Genomic DNA, 12,262 nt, shown 5'->3' on the forward strand with positions numbered 1-12,262 from the left:
AAGTGTCTTTAAAACATGACTTGTCCTCTGTATGCCTATAGTACATTAATACTTCTGGACAGTGAAAAATTACTAGATTAGAACATAATGGTCTGAGGGTTACTATTCTAAAGAACTCATTAAAATTGATAATAAAAACACTGAGACCCCAATATGAAAATGAGCAAAAGACATGAATAAACAGTACATACCAGTGAAGATAATTAGCAAGCAAACATATGGGAAAATGTTTAACCTTGCTAGTTATCAAAGAAAAACAAGCTAAAATAATTGTGTTAATATCCTACACCACTTTAATGTGTAAGAGAAATGATATTCTGGTGAATTCTACCAAATGTTTAAGAATAATTAACATTAATCCTTCACAAACTCCTCCAAAAAAATAGAAGAGGGGGAAATAATTCCCAACTCATTTTATGAGGCCAGTATTATCCTAATAGCAAAATCAGAGAAAAACATCATAAGAAAAGAAAACTACAGATCAATGTCTCTTACGAATACAGATGCAAAAATCCTCAACAAAATACTAGCAAACCAAATCTAGTAACATATAAAAAAGATTACAGGCTGGGTGTGGTGGCTCATGCCTGTAATCTTAGCACTTTGGGAGGCTAAGGCAGGAGGATTGCTTAAGCTTAGAAGTTGGAGACCAGCCTGGGGAGCATAGCAAGAACTTGTCTCTACTAAAAATAAAAAATAAAAAATTAGCCAGATGCAGTGGCATGTGCCTACAGTCCTAGCCACTTGGGAGGCTGAAACAGAAGGATCATTTGAGCCCAGGAGTAGAGGCTGTAGTGAGCTATAATTGTGTCACTACACTCTAGCCTGGGTAACAGAAAGAGACCTTGTCTCTAGAAACAACAACAAAAACCAAACAACAACAAAAAAACAAAACAAAACAAAAAACAACAGACTATACATCATGACCAAACAGGCTTTATCCCAGGTAACCAATGTCACAGACCACATTAACAGAATGAAGGGGGTCGGGCGTGGTAGCTCATGCCTGTAATCCCAGCACTCTGGGAAGCCAAGGCAGGTGGATCACTTGGGGTCAAGAGTTCGAGACCAGCCAACATGGTGAAACCCTGTTTCCACTAAAAATATAAAAAAGTTAGCTGGGCATGGTGGCGTGTACCTGTAGTCCCAGCTACTTGGGAGGCTGAGGCAGTTCTGGGAGACAGAGGTTGCAGTGAGCCAAGATCACACCACTGCACTTCAGCCTAGGTGACAGAGAGAGATTTCATCTTGAAAAAAAAAGAAACACACACACACACACACACACACACACACACACACACACAGAATGAAGGGGGGAAAGAAACCCACACAATCTCTCAGTAAATTAGAAAAGCATTAAGAAAATACAACATCCTTTCATGAAAGAAAAAAACGCTTAGTAAACTAAAAGTAAAAGGGAATCATCTCAACCTAAAAAAGGCTATCTACAAAAACCCATAGCTAACATCAAAGTTAATGGTGAAAGATGGAATTACTTCTTCCTAAGATCAAGAATAAGAATATCTGCTCTCATCAGCTCTATTTGATATTGTACTAGTGATACTAGGTACAGCCAGTAGGCAAGAAAATGAAATAAAAGACATTCAGATTGGAAATGAAAAAGTAAAACTATTTCTACTGCAGATGACATAAATCTAAAGAAAGCCACAAAATCTATGGTAACTAATAAATGAGTTTAGCAAGGTTACTGGCTATAAGAGCCACATTGTATTTATATAGACTATAAATGAGCAATGTATAAATGAAATTAAAGCAATTACATTTATGAAAGCATCAAAAAGAATGAAATGCATAAGAATAAATTTAACAAAATATGTGCAAGACTTGTACACTGAAAACCAGAAAACATCACTGAAAAAACTTTAAACAGATCTTAATAAACGGAAAGACAATCCATGCTTCTGAATCAGAATGCTCAATATTATTGAGAAGACAATACACTTCATATTAATCTGCAGATGCAACACAATGCCTATCAAAACCTCAAGCTGCCTTTTTAGAGGCAAAAACGGACAAGTTGATTGTAAAATTCCTACGGAAATTCAAAGAACCTAGAATAGCCAAAACATTCTTGAAAAAGAACCAATTTGGAGGACACACACTTTTTGATTTCAAGGTTTACTACAAAGATACAGTAATAAAGACAATGTGATAGATTGCATAAGGATAGAAACATAGAACAAAGGAATTACACTGAGAACCCAGAAATAAATCCTCTACTTTTGGCAACTGATGTTTGACAAGAATCCCAAGGCAGTTCAATGAAGAATACTCTTTTCAACAAATGGTGTTGGATAGCTACATGAAAAAAAATAAAGTTGGACTCTACCTCACACAAAAATTAACTCAAAATGGTTCATAGATCTAAGTGTAACAGCTAAAATTATAAGAGTATTAGAGAAAACATAGGCATAAATCTTTGTGACCTAGGAGTAGAAAATGGTTTCTTAGATATGACATCAAAAGATGACAAAAAGAAAAAAATAAATAAATTGAACTCCATCAAGATTTAAAACTTTTGTGCTTCAAAAGATATCATTAAGTAAGTGAGAAGACAATGCCAGAAATGGGAGAAAATACTTACAAATCATACATCAAGTCCTTGACAAAGGACTTGCATATAGAATATGTAAAGAACTCTTAACAACTTAGCAATAAAAATACAAATAACTCAGTTAAACATGGACAAGAATTTGGGTAGACATTTAGTCAAGAAAGATATACGAATGGCCAATAAACACATGGAAAAATGCTCAACATCATGAATCATTAAGGAAATGTAAATTAAACCATAATCAATTTAAATACTACTTCACATGTATGAGGATGGTTATAACCAAAAAGAACAGACAAATGTCAACAAGGATAAGGAGAAACTGGAGCTCTCATATATTGCTGGTAGTAATGCAAAAAGTGAAACTGTTTTAGAAAACAGTTTAGCAATTTTTCATGAAGTTAACCCAGAAAGAGTTATAGTTACTGAGTTATAGTTAACCCAGAAAGAGTTTTAGTTACTAAGTTATAGTTAACCCAGAAATATTTATAGTTATCTGAGTTACTATAACCCAGAAATTCCACTCCTGGTTATATACCCAAAATAATTTGAAACATTTCCATATAAAAACTGCACACAAATGTTCATAGCAGATAATAGCCAAAAGTGGAAGCATCTCAAATGTCCATCAACTGATGAATCAATGAACCAAATGTATCTCCATACAATGCAGTATTATTTGGCCATGGAAATTAATGAAGTATTAACTCATGCTACAACATGGATGAACTTAAAATACATTAGGCTCAATGAAAGAAGCCAGTCATAAAAGGTCACATATTACATGATTTCATTTCTGTAAACAGGCAGATCCATGGAGACAGAAAGTAAATAGAGGTCGCCAAGATTTGGGAGGAAAGGAAAATGGGAAGTGGCTCCTAATGGATATGGGTGATATATGAACAATATCTCAATAAATCTGTACTTTAAATAAATCGTATCATTCAATGTTGTCAGGACTGATGAAATTGGTACAACTACATATTACTAGCAGCTTAGAAATCAGTACAATTCTTTTCTAAAGCTAAGAAATCAGTACAATTCTTTTCTGAAGCAAATTTGACTATACTTTCCATGAGCTGTACAAGTCTTTCCATCCAGTAATCCTGCCCCTGGGAATTTAAACCACGCTCAGTGCTGAAACTATGAAGAAAGTTATATGCCTGAAGATTTACTCTTTACAATACTAAAAAACTAAAAACCTCAAATGCTGTACAAAATGAAGATACTTAACTTTATGAATTCAACTAGTTTTTCAAAAAATGGTCAATTGTTAAGTAAAAATGTTTTATATTACATATTTTAAATTATTTATACCTACAGACAAGGACTGATAAACAACATGAACCCAGGAAAATAAATGGCCTGTTAGCTTGCTATAATCATTGGGATCCCTGTCCTGTATTTTTAATATTATTTTTGTGATGATTGTGAATGTACCACAGTATTCTTTGCAATTATGATGCTGTTATATTTAAAATGTTTTCAAAATGTTTTAAAGATGATTTCGGAGTGCTTTCAAAAATTATGCTTGTGGGTGAAAGATGTGTGGGTACCCTGGATATCTGGACGATGATTCCAACCAGGAGAAAACACCAAGAGATCACAGTCACATGGGAAGATCCAGCTGACTCCAGTGAAGAAGTGTGAGGCGTCTACCTTCCCTGAAGAGCAGCTTGGCAGGATTTTCCCCCTGGTGGAGCAACCAGGCTGGTAGAGACAGGTGAGCCCCTCCATCAACAAAGAGTAGGACTACAGACTTGTGAAACCTTAGAAGGAAATCTGTGATGATAGGAATGGTAACCCCAAGGAATGTTTCTTATGTGAATCAATGACTGGAGCACAACACTGGATCTTTAAAAAAAAAAAAAAAAAAAAAAAGATTATATTTCTAAGTAGTGATATAACATGTTTTTATAATTTTTCAAATTAAAGCATGACTCTTGGCCAGGCACAGTTGCTCACATCTGTAATCCTAGCACTTTGGGAAGCCAAGGTAGGCAGATCACCTGAGGTCAGGAGTTCAAGACCAGCCTGGCCAACATGGAGAAACCCCATCTCTACTAAAAAACCACAAAAATTACCTGGGTGTCATGGTGGGCACCTGTAATCCCAGCTACTCAGGAGTCTGAGGCAGGAGAATTGCTTGAACCTGGGAGGCGGAGATTTCAGTGAGCCAAGATCGTACCACTGCACTCTAACCTGGGGGACACAGCAAGACTCCGTCTCAAAAAATTAAATTAAATTAAATTAAATTAAATTAAATTAAATTAAATTAAAGCATGACTATATATACATTTATATATGGTAAAGTACAGAAATCTAAAGTCTACAACTAGGTGAATATTTATTTAACTGTAAATTCATTTCACCACTATTCAGGTCAAGAGAGATCTTTTGGTGTCACCAGCAGCCTGCTCATGCCCACTTGCAGTTGATACCACTGCTGAAGGCAACTGGTATCTGACCTGTATCTCCACAGATTAGGTTTGCTGCTTTTGAGTTTCACAAACATGGAATTACTCAGTACGTACTCTTTTGCATCTCCCTTTTCTTGCTCAACGTTATGTCTGGGGAATTCATCCATGATGCGCGTGAGGCTGGAATTGTTTTTCATTGTCTCTGGACTTAACGATTTCTGTAATCTGCCTCCTGCAGAATATAGAACAGTGCATTTCCTTTTGTTTAAATTTCACTGTGATGTAAAATAAATGCATGGTTAAATAAACTGTTTTAATAGGAGAAAGTTGAAAAAAAAAAAGTCATTTAAGAGCATGTTTGGGAAAATCAGTAAGATTGTGTGGTAATCCTGTGAAGGGTGTTGGCAGAGCTAGAAAGCGGAGAGATAACGAGTTGGCTAAAATGGTAAACAAAGGAAGCTTGCACTCCTGGGAGGGTTTGCAGGAAACACACAGCAATCCCAAAGCCCTTTGGACTCCTGGGTTTGAGGCAGATGCAGTGCAATTCCAGTGGTCTCTTCTGTTCTACTGTAAGCCCATCTCACCTGTTTCAGATCAGTTTAGGTTCCAGTGGGAATGAAGAGGAAAAACTTTCTTTACAATTTCAGCTGTCAGCAAGCTGTTGTTTGCAAATTCCAGGCTTCCAGACAACAGCACAAAGGGTTTGCTTAGGGAAAAAAAAAAGTTTCCTAAGTGCTGTAACCCATGTTTTAGAGCTTGCTCTGGGAGGACATCAGAGGTTAGATTAAATGGAATAAAACTAGTAATAGTAATAATAATATTAACAGTGTAAGTCTGTTTTTATCTAATGGGGGAGACTGGGGCAGGTGTTTTCTGCATCCACAGCTGGTGACCTTCTCAGTGGTTTCTCTCCCTCGCTGCACTGACTTTTCCCTCTGAGTTTTCTGTACTGAATCTTTACGTCATAGAAAGGTAAGGTAATTACTAACTTTTAAATCTACAGAAGCTAGTAGATAAGCTTGCTGGCTGCTTGCCAAGCCAGCTTTCATTGACATACAAAAATTCTTTGTCATAACTAAACACATTAAGATATATAGAAAATATTTTGAAGTTAAATGGTTTCACTTTCTTCATAATTAAGGTAAAACAAAGTTATCTTCTAGTAAAACTGTAAGCCTAAATTAAGAAATCTTTAAAGTGCATTTTAAAATATTAATATAATTTCTAAATACTTTAAATATTAATATAATTTCTAAATCAAGTCATGTAGAGAACCTAAAAAAATAAATTCTCCTTTGACATTAGACTTAGCCTTACATTAACATTAATTCCAAGAAGCAAACATTTGATTTGACTGGGAATTATATTCTGTTTGAGTTTGGGTGCTATGTTTGGAGATCACGATGTACCCTACTGAAGCAGCATGTGAACACCAGGAAGAAAAATAACAATTACTTCTTGAAAAAGAGTGATGAGACCATGATCAAAGACTGGTCTTTTTGGTTGAGATAGAGAAAGTGCCAAATGTCTGATAACATTAGATTAATTTGAGACCCAGAGAACGTTTGGGTCAAGCCAACAAACTTATCTTTATTTGAGCTCTTAGCAACCTGTATGGCAGGTGTTTATTACTCTTGGACAAGTGCCTTCTGTTTATCTGGAAAGCGTTCATTGAGACATGAGTCTCCATTATGTAGGTGTGACATGAAGTGGTAAGAAGTTGTCATGCAAATCCATGTTGTAAGGAACCATGTTTTATTAGGAGAAGATGTTCATGATGAAGAATTTCTTAGACAAAATGCAGATTAGACTCATGTTCACATCATCCCCAATTATAAGATCCCCAGAGAAAATGTGTCATTGTCCTCCATGGAGTTGTGCTTATTTCAGGCAAAATTATTTTTGATGCGTATGCCTCCTTTCTTGGTGCCTGGTAAACAATAACTCCAGCTGTCAAGTGCTAATGCAAGAGATGGAAATTCCATTTTTCTTTTCTTCTACAGGAAACACAAAGATCCTCCATGCAATCTCCTGGGCTATTGTCATATAGTATGATTTATGTATTTCTTGTATGTTTCTTTCTTTTTAAATCTGGAAGTATATTCTTTTGTTTTATTGGGCTATTTATTCTCTTGACATCCTTGGATGTGAGTTAATGGAACCATGATAAAAGGATAGAGAAGTGGAACAAACAAGCCTGATGGTATAGATTCAGGACTGCCTGACAGATTAGGGATAGCAAGGAGAGGAACAAAAGATAAAATCACCTGATTCATGTGCACTGGGATGGTCCAAAAAAAACTAGTGCTTAAAGTTTCACTATGCTGTAACTCTGGAAAAGAAACACAGAAAAGATTAGGTTATTATTATAGGAATTGAGAAAAAAATTTTTTTAAAAAAAATTAATTTTGATATACAAAATCTAAAAGCTTAATCTAAGAGCCTAGAACAATGTTTTGTGCTCAATGAGCATTTTATAAACATTTGTTATTTAAAGTCAGGGAAAGAGTTTATGGATGTGAGAACAATGGAATGGAGTGGACACACAACTATTATTTTATCTGCAGAGAAGAGGATCCACTGCCCTTCTGGCCATGCCCAACTCATATGGCTGAGATTGGAAGCTGCCATCCTCCTACAGATTCCGCTGTGGTGATTGATGTAGAAATGGAAACCTAAATTAAAATAATCCTAGCGCCTTCCCTCCACGGTAATTGGCCCAAAGAAGAACACTTAACACAAGCTGAGCCAATTGGAGGACTTCTCCCAATTTTTCAAGTTGGAACCATGGAAAGTGATAAAACTGGAATAATGTAAGCTTGAAAACTGCTGTTGCCTAGTGTCCCAAACTCCATACTCAGGCGGAAATGAGTCTGAGATGGTGAAGTCAACCTGTGGATGGAGACAAGAGGGGAAAGGGTCCTGACCACATTTGACCCTGGTTCCAGACGTCCCCTAGGTCCAGTTTTATCTCTGCCCTTTATAATATTTGTCCACTTGAGCCAACACTGCCCCAAGAAAGAGTTTTGACTAATACAAGGAAAAGTTAAACTTGAACAAGATAGATTTGGGAGTAATCTAGGCTCTAAGCAATAGGAGGTAAAGGATTATATCATTCATCTTTATAATCACAGTGCATAAAATAGTGCTTGGTACACAGTTGGCAGTCAATAACTCTACAGTTTTTCAAAATATATTTATCAAGTGTCTGGAGAACATGCTAATTACTGAGAATAAAATAGTGAGCAAGACAAGTGCAGTCCTTGCCCTTAAGAAGCTTTCAAGTGGAAAGCACAGAGAAAATGATAACTGGCAATGATAGCATAATAAAAAGTAATACTTTTTTTTAGGAGACTGGGTCTCACTCTGTCTCCCACACCAGAGTACCAAGGTATGATCATAGCTCACCATAGCCTCAAACTCCTGGGCTCAAACCATCCCCCCACCTCAACTTTCTGAGTAGCTGAGACTACAGGCATGTGCCACCGTCCTTAGCTAATTATTTTTTTATTTTTTATAAAGACGGTATTTCAGTATGTTGCCCAGGCTGGACTTGAACTCCTGGCCTCAAGAGATCCTTTCTGTCTCAACCCCCAAAATGTTAGGATTACAGACATGAGCCACCACCCCTGGCCAAGTAATACTTTTTTGATAGGGGGAATATATGATTAGTTATAGTTTTGGTATGACAAGTAGATAGGCTAGCTAATCCAAGTTAAAAAGGGAATTATTAGTTAATGGGGTGTCTCACAGAACACAAGAGGAGGAACACAGCCTGACTTTTGGGAGGACAGGGACTGGGAATTGCAGAGTCATTGTCTCCCTAGGAAATGTTCTGACTCTCCTCTCTGCTTCTCCTTTTCTTTTCCCAAAAACTGTCTTATTTGCTCCCCAGTCCAAGTGCTGTTGTAAAACTGGTCACAGCTTTTAAGTACAGACCTGTCCAGAGAAGACAATTATATTGACCAGAATTCCCCTAAGGAGGAATATCTACTCTTGAAAGTAATGCTTCAATAAGCTCTTCGATTAGCTGATTGGCTTAGTAGGTGAGCCCTCAGGGCATGCTCACGTCTGAAAAGATGCTTGCTATAAATTACTATGCACCAAACGTGGAGGAGAATTAGTGTGGCCCAGGAGAGAGACAGAATTAGGAAGGAGAGGGAGAGGGGAGGGACTGAATGAACTCTCCCACCTCCATTCCATTTATAGTAAAGACTATTAAAATTATAAGATACTGGTGATGATGGATATTTTACTGGAAACTAACAAAAGAGCTGAGTTGTCTGGGTTGCAGCAAAATAAGACAGTGCCGGGAGCAGGAACAACCAAGTCACACAAGCTAAAGGTTTAGCCACCTAGAGAGGTTGACTCATTCTCTTTGTTCAATTTCAGATGACCAGGAAAGAATTCTGGTTGGCTTATCTTGGGACAAGTGGGGCTGATAGAAGAGTGGGATTATGTACAAAATGACAGTTGGATCCACATTTATGTTGGGGTCGGCTGGGGTGTTACCAGTGGAATGTATCACAGTAACCGGCTGCGAATCTGTATGGGTTTACAACAACCTCAATTCTTGCTTCCTCAGAAGAAAGAATTCCACTGAGGGGCATAAGGCAGAAAAACAGACCAAGGCAAGGTTCAGAGCAGCAGTGGAAGTTTCTTTAAAAAGGCTTTAGAATAGGAAAGAAAGGAAAGTACACTTGGAAGAGACCCAAGCAGGCAACTTGAAGGACAAGTGCGTCATTTAACCTTGATCCTAGGACTTTAAAGGCTGGCCCACTTCTGGTGTCTTGCCTCCCTTTCCCACGATTCTTCCCTTAGCGTGGGCTGCCCGCATGCACAGTGTCCTCCTTACCTTTGGGAAGTGAACACTCCTACTGTGTTTAGGAAGTTGTAAGCTTAGCCATCTGAGGCGTTCTTCCCTTTTCTGATGGAGTGCCACAGGAAGCTCATGCGCCACCATTTTGTCTCATAATGCGCATGCCCAGGAAGTTGCTTTTTCTCACATCTGCATTCAGTCAACACTTTGGTGCAACAGGTGTAGACCATCAGGAAATGGCCTCTCCCTGGCACTAGCTGCCAATTTATCACTTTTAGAGAGGCGATGTGATAATTGCCAAACCATCACTCAACATTCCTGGTGGAGGGGAGGGCGCCCTCTCCTGTCCTGTTCATGCTTAACTACCCCTAACAGAGGGGCAGTTAAGGGAATTTCTTGTGAATTGGTCAGAGCTTTCAAAAGGTCTTCAATACAGGACAGAAATGGGTGTCTAGAATATATGTGTGAGAGACATCTCGTCCAAGCTAAATATTCTTTGAATGAAAGAATTAATACACAGAACTTTCTTGGATGGCTTGGCAAACGCTGTGATATAAACAGAAGAAAGACAAAGCTATGGGTCATCAGAAGTCTAGAGTGAGAAAAAGATATGAGGTGAACAGAGGGTCAGGAGAATCTGCTGTGTCAAGAAAAGTAGAAGCCAAGACAGAGAGAAACACTAGGAGCCTGTGGATGAAGAGGGTGAAATAATGAAACATAACCATGTGATAGCTGAAGGGTGTTCCAGTTCTCCTTGAGGTCTGACTTGATGAGCAAAGGGCTATTATCCTGAAGACCTGGTTGTTTTGTTTAACTCCTGGATGTTTCTCTGTGTGTGTGTGTGTGTGTGTGTGTGTGTGTATGTGCGTGTTTACCTTACCTACCTTCCTTCCTTATTTTTTAACATATCCTTACAAATAACTCTTATTACCTGAGATGCCCTAGGCATGTTTGTGATCCTGAAAATCTGAGAGAGTTTAATAACAAAACCACCAAGGAAGAAAGGAAGGAAGAAAAGAAAAAGAGAGATCATTCTTCTTATCAAGTAGGAGCTAACTTCTCTCCTCCAATTGCTGTTTTATTCTTATTTCAGTTTTCCTGCCCATCTCCACTTCTTTATTCTTTGTGATCCTTTCTCTCCTAGCCTTCAAAAAAAAAAAAAAAAAAAAAAACACCAAACCTAAACCTAATCCTACCTTTCTCCTTTGCTGTTCTATTTAGTTACAGTATAATGATGTACAGAGCTCACCAGGTTACTCAACACTTGACTTATGCAAATTTGACCTTATACAAATTATTATATAAGGAACACAGTAAAGTTTTAGAAATGTAGAAAATTTGCACTTTTTTTTTTTTTTTTTTTTTTTGAGACAGAGTCGCTCTGCCGTAGGCCTGGAGTGCAGTGGCTGGCTCTCGGCTCACTGCAGCTCCGCCTCGGGGTTTCATCATTCTCCTGCCTCAGCCTCCCGAGGTAAGCTGGGACTACAGGCTCCCTCCCTTAGCTAGAAAATTTTGCGCATATGAAAACAAAAAGTAGCCTAGTGCATGAATGAATGTTAAGAAACCAGTGCCTCCGCTCTTCCTTTGTTTTGATGCATCACGTACCATGTTAGAATCCAGCCTCCATCCTTGACTCTACCGTAGTACCAGGATGGTCTGAGTTAAGCTGAGACCCTGGGATCGCTGCTTGGATTTTGTATCCTTTTCTACCATTTTCTGGCGATGGCAAGTAAGTCACTTAAATCCTCTAAGCCTCAATTTTCTCTTTCTTTCTTTCTTTCTTTCTTTCTTTCTTTCTTTCTTTCTTTTCTTTCTTTCTTTCTTTCTTTTCTTTCTTTTCTTTCTCTTTCTTTTCTTTCTTTCTTTCTTTCTTTCTTTCTTTCTTTCTTTCTTTCTTTCTTTCTTTCTTTCTTTCTTTCTTTCTTTCGTTCCTTCCTTCTTTCCTTCCTTCCTTTCTTCCTTCCTTTCTCCCTCCCTCCCCTCTCTCTCTCTCTTTCTTTCTTTCTTTTGTTTTGATGGCGTTTCACTCTTCTTGCCCAGGCTGGAGTGCAATGCTGCAATCTCAGCTCACCGCAACCTCCGCCTCCAGGTTCCAGCGATTCTCCTGCCTCAGCCTCCCAAGTAGCTGGGATTACAGGCATGTGCCACCATACCTGGCTAATTTTGTATTTTTAGTAGAGACAGGGTTTCTTCATGTTGGTTAGGCTGGTCTCCAACTCCCAACCTCAGGTGATCGCCTGCCTCAGCCTCCCAAAGTGCTGGGATTACAGGCGTGAGCCTCCCTGTGCCTGGCCTAAGCCTCAATATTCTAATCAATGAAGTAGGGGTAATGTTTTCTTTCTCAGAGTTGTTATAAGAGATAGATCAGGTATGGAGCTTCAGTGGCACAATCAGTTGGTGCATGGTACTCATACAGAAATAGATCAGGTACTCTTAGCATAATAGCAG

General features: G+C 38.2%; 1 long non-coding RNA gene across 2 annotated transcripts; it reads right to left on the reverse strand.

The window, feature by feature from the left end:
• Positions 1 to 1,258: 1,258 nt before the first annotated feature.
• Positions 1,259 to 10,954, reverse strand: LOC103879282. Of its 2 annotated transcripts, XR_002518399.2 has the most exons (4): positions 9,851 to 10,954; positions 7,263 to 7,327; positions 5,110 to 5,227; positions 1,259 to 4,429 (listed from the first exon to the last, which is right to left on the reverse strand). It is a non-coding gene; the product is annotated as an uncharacterized LOC103879282 (long non-coding RNA). The 2 variants fall into 2 exon arrangements; XR_002518400.2 differs by lacking the exon at positions 1,259 to 4,429 and having other exon boundaries at positions 4,870 to 5,227.
• Positions 10,955 to 12,262: the final 1,308 nt, after the last annotated feature.

The sequence above is a fragment of the Papio anubis genome, chromosome 15 (genome assembly GCF_008728515.1).
Source record: "Papio anubis isolate 15944 chromosome 15, Panubis1.0, whole genome shotgun sequence".
NCBI classification, from domain to species: domain Eukaryota; kingdom Metazoa; phylum Chordata; class Mammalia; order Primates; family Cercopithecidae; genus Papio; species Papio anubis.